This window comes from Grammomys surdaster, unplaced genomic scaffold (assembly GCF_004785775.1).
Source record: "Grammomys surdaster isolate TR1022 unplaced genomic scaffold, NIH_TR_1.0 751, whole genome shotgun sequence".
Lineage (NCBI taxonomy): Eukaryota > Metazoa > Chordata > Mammalia > Rodentia > Muridae > Grammomys > Grammomys surdaster.
Window position 1 is genome coordinate 2,168,353 of NW_021605170.1, and position 4,440 is coordinate 2,172,792.

The following is a 4,440-nucleotide window of genomic DNA, read 5'->3' on the forward strand; positions in this document are numbered from 1 at the left end:
AGGAGGAAGAGGAGGAAGAGGAGGGGAGGAGGGGAGGAGGAGGAGGAAGAGGAGGAGGAGGAGGAAGAAAAGGAGGAGGAAGAGGAGGAGGAACCAATTGTTGGAGCTTTGGTGCCTCTTCTAGAAATTTGGCATTTGCCACTGGGCTTAGACAAGGCTCAGATAAGAATATTAGAAACAGTGACCACGGGTTTGTTTACTGCTTTGCTGAATTGCTACCGTATGTGACCTCTTTGCTTTACTACTTTGCATAATTACTATCTTGTGTGATTCCCTTGATGACTTTGTCTTCGGTCTAAGAACTGACCATGTGTTTTGGATGTACCTAGAATGATATAAAAGCAGACCAGAGAGAAATAAAGCTGCTTCAGCCTTGGTACTGGCTGGAGTCAGGTTATAATTTTGTCCAATTGGCTTTTTTTTTTTTTTTCCAATCCCCACTCTCTCCCTTGAGAACCTGGGAAAGAAATCTTTCCCTTAGAATTTTTCCTTCATTAGAATTTTTTCCTTTTCTCCACTTAGGACCTTTCCACTTTTCCCTTTAGGTAGGTTTCATAGGAAACTTTTTACACTTAGTGATAAACTATATAATAACTTCTCTAAGTGTTTTTTCTTCCTGAGACCCTCAGACTTTATAGCCATCACCAGAGTCCTACTCTGTGTCCCTGCCTCTACCCTCTCCGGCCAGGAGGCTCCCTGCAGTCAGCAAATTTGCAGGTCAGAAGAGAGTGATGTGAGCCGACTGAAGGGATGGGGAACACCATTAATAAACAAGAGGAATTTTAAAACCGCCAACTTAGAGTATCACAGCAGACAGGGCTGTAGTCACAGGCCAGGCATGTGGTGCACGCCTTTCAGAGGCACAGACTAATGGATCTCTGTAATTTTGAGCCCAATTAGGCCTACATAGTGAGACCTCAGAGGGAAGAGAGTAGGACAGACAGACAGGCAAGACAAAGATTTACCCAGAAAAGCAAGAGCTGAGGGAAGAGTGCTGATCACAGAGGAGTCTAGCAAGGAACACCTATGAAACTGTAAAACCCCATGTAAAGGCAAGAACACCGTCAAATTCAGAATCCTGTCATTTTTTTTTTTACTCTAGTATGTAAAAGTTAAAAGGCAAAAATACTGTATTTGTATTTTTAAAACTTAATTATGGCCACATTAATTTACTAATGATATATAAAATGTTTCCCTTTAATCCTACTTGAGGTGGGAAGATCGTGAGTTTAAGGCTTAGACATCTCTCCTAATTTGTGTCCTGTTGCAAAAGTAAAACACTTACCAAAACAACTTGGGGAAGAAAGGGTTATATCATCTTACAAACTCCCAGGGCAGAACAGTCAGGTGGGGACCTGGAGGCAGGAATTGAGCAGAGACCATGGAGGACTCCTACTTACTGGCTACTTACTGGCTACTTACTGGCTACTTACTGGCTTGCTCAGCCACGGGTGCCTGGGTCAGAGTTCCCTTCCCAGGCATAGGCAGCTTATAAACAGTGTATTCCAGCTCTAGGGATCCAACATACTCACTCCCACACAAGTGGCACACAAATCGCATACACACACACACACACACACACACTTTAAAAATAAAATTTGTAAAATACGAAATATAAAGAAAAAATTTAAAAATTAGACTTCATAAAAATTAAGAACCTTTGCTCTTCAATGAGCACTGTTGAGAAAACGAGAAGTTGTACACTGGGAGAAAACGATTTTATAACGCATGCCTACGAAGCGCTGTAAGCCTGTATTAGGGGACAAGCAACTCAACTGAAATGGTCCCCAGGGTCTGGCTACTCCCAGCGATTGCTGCTTGAACTGCCTAGTATTTAAACAACAAATTCTCTTTTCTGTCTAGGCAACGTTCAGTTGGTCTCTGTTCCAGACTAAGGAGTTACCAGGAGTGCTGACTTGTGCAACCCCACCGTGTTAGATGGTACTGGGACAGTGGCCAGAGCAGCACAGCCCGCAAAGGGGTGTCGGGGTGGAGGTGGGGGTGGGGGTGGGGGAGCTACCTGATCTCGAGAGGAGACTGTGGATCCTCCTGTAATCAAAATCTGTTTCTGATGTAGGGATTGGATTTAAGGTTGCCGCGGGGGAGGGAGGGAAGAGGAGATAAAATTTCTTTTCACGACTGTGAAAGCTCTACTTCCGAAATTGCTTTCCTGTAGTTTCTGAGAGGCTGTGAACTGAGAGCACTGCATTGGAGCACCGTCCGCTGCTGTGTGGCCCGGGTGTAGGAGACGGGGAGGGGGTTGGGGTGGAAGGGGGGTGCTCTTCTTTAATTTATTCATCTACAGAACACGAGGAAAAGCCTCAACCTGAAAGGCTGGCTGTATAGATTAATTAACAATACGCACAACCCTTTCCAACTGTCCTGGCCCCTAAGCAGGAGGCTGACAAGAAGACCCAAGTGCTTCCGGTGGCCCTGACTTCCGGCTCGCCTTTGTCCCCTCCCCTGAGGAGTACGTTGGAAACTGGGTCAGTAGGTTAAGGACATCGAAAGCCTTGGTCTCTGCTCTTTATTTTCTGAACATAATCTTTTTTTCTAGATTATGACTATTCTAAATGATATTTTAATATGAATGAAACAGACACTTTCCTGATTATACTAATAACATATATGCATTACTAAAAATTAGGAAAATGAATAAAAGAGAAAGCATTAAAGAGCACATAATCCTGCTACAGAGAGACAAACGCTATTAACATTTTGATTGTTTCATATTTTAATCTGAAGTTACCTTTTCCCAGATTCTCTCTATGAGCATTTAAAAATGAATATGTAAATTCATATTTAAAAGTTTATTATATACATATTTGTATGTGTAATTTTATGTCTATTTCTTAAGTGAGCTTATATTGCAATTTTCCACAATATTAAGTATTCTTTGGAAATAACATTTCCATGACTTTTTAACAGTTTGTCATCTGTCTGGACCATCTTCACTTGTCAGAATCTCTATAATTGGCCTCTTAGTTCTAATTCCCAGATTGCACTGCCTAAACAATATGGTTATAAATAGCGTGGTGTCAATCTTGGAAGAACTGGTAGGTTCCTTGGGCAGTGTCTCCAAAGGTAAGCTTTCTAAGTTAAAGTATGTGATCATTTTCAGGCAACTGATGGATGTCACGGTCAGGGACAGTCTGCAGTGATGACTGTCCTGTTCAGGACAGAACATGCTGTTCAGAGAGGAAGAAAGTAGCCAAGGGTGCGTTGCCTCATTTTAGGATTTGGGCTAAATTACCACTTTTCACAGAGCATTTTCTTACAGCATTTATAAAAAGGAGACTTTGAGAAACCAATATGGATTAGATTTCTTTTTGAGCCTCTAAAGGCTCAAATGTATCTAAATGTAATATTTTAAAACGCCCTCCCCATGGGATATGAAATAAGAAACGCATCTGCACCACAGGCTGGTAGGCCCAGCCCTGGCTGCCGTTGCATAGACAGACCCAGCTCCAGCTGCCACAGTGTAGACAGACAGACCCCAGCCCTGGCTGTCACTGTATAGACAGACGGACCCTGTCCCTGGCTATCACTGTGTAGACAGACCCCCAGCCTGGGCTATCACTGTATAGACAGGCTGACCCTGTCCCTGGCTATCACTGTGTAGACAGACCCCCAGCCTGGGCTATCACTGTATAGACAGGCTGACCCTGAACTCACTCTCCCAAATACTGGGAGTAAGATATGCACCACCACACTCCTCTCTAGAGACTTATTTTTAATCGCGCTTGCTCGGGCGTGTGTGTGTGTGTGTGTGTGTGTGTGTGTGTGCGTGTGCGTGTGCGTGTGTGTTGGGGTATGATATGTTCATGTGAGCTGCCTTGGTTGTGAGCTGCCTGACATGAGTGTTGGAAATGAAACTTGGGTCCTCTGACACAAGTGTTCTTAACCACTGAGCCATGTCTCCATCCCCCAGACTCTATAGTGTTTATAACATTGATTATAAAATAGGCATTATTATTATTAATTTAAATACAGCATCTTATCCAAGTCTTACACACTCTGCTTCAGAAAGGACCAACATCTCATCACTTAAACGGTAGAGAGAAAGAGATTCCCTGGATCACACTCGTGTTGAACCCTCTCTCACCCTAAAACGTCTCATGCTCTCTGATTTAAACCAATGGGCGTTGACTCAAGAAACACAAAAGCCTGAGTTTAAGTTTGAAATATGATTTGAAAAAATCACTTCTATGTCTATCATTTGAGCCACACAGGATGACTGGTAAATTGATGCCAGGGCAACTGTCACTGAGGCAACTGTCACTGGGGCGACTGTCACTGGGATGACTGTCACTGGGGCGATTGTCACTGGGGCGACTGTCACTGGGGTGATTGTCACTGGGATGACTGTCACTGGGGCGACTGTCACTGGGATGACTGTCACTGGGGTGACTGTCACTGGGGTGATTGTCACTGGGGCGA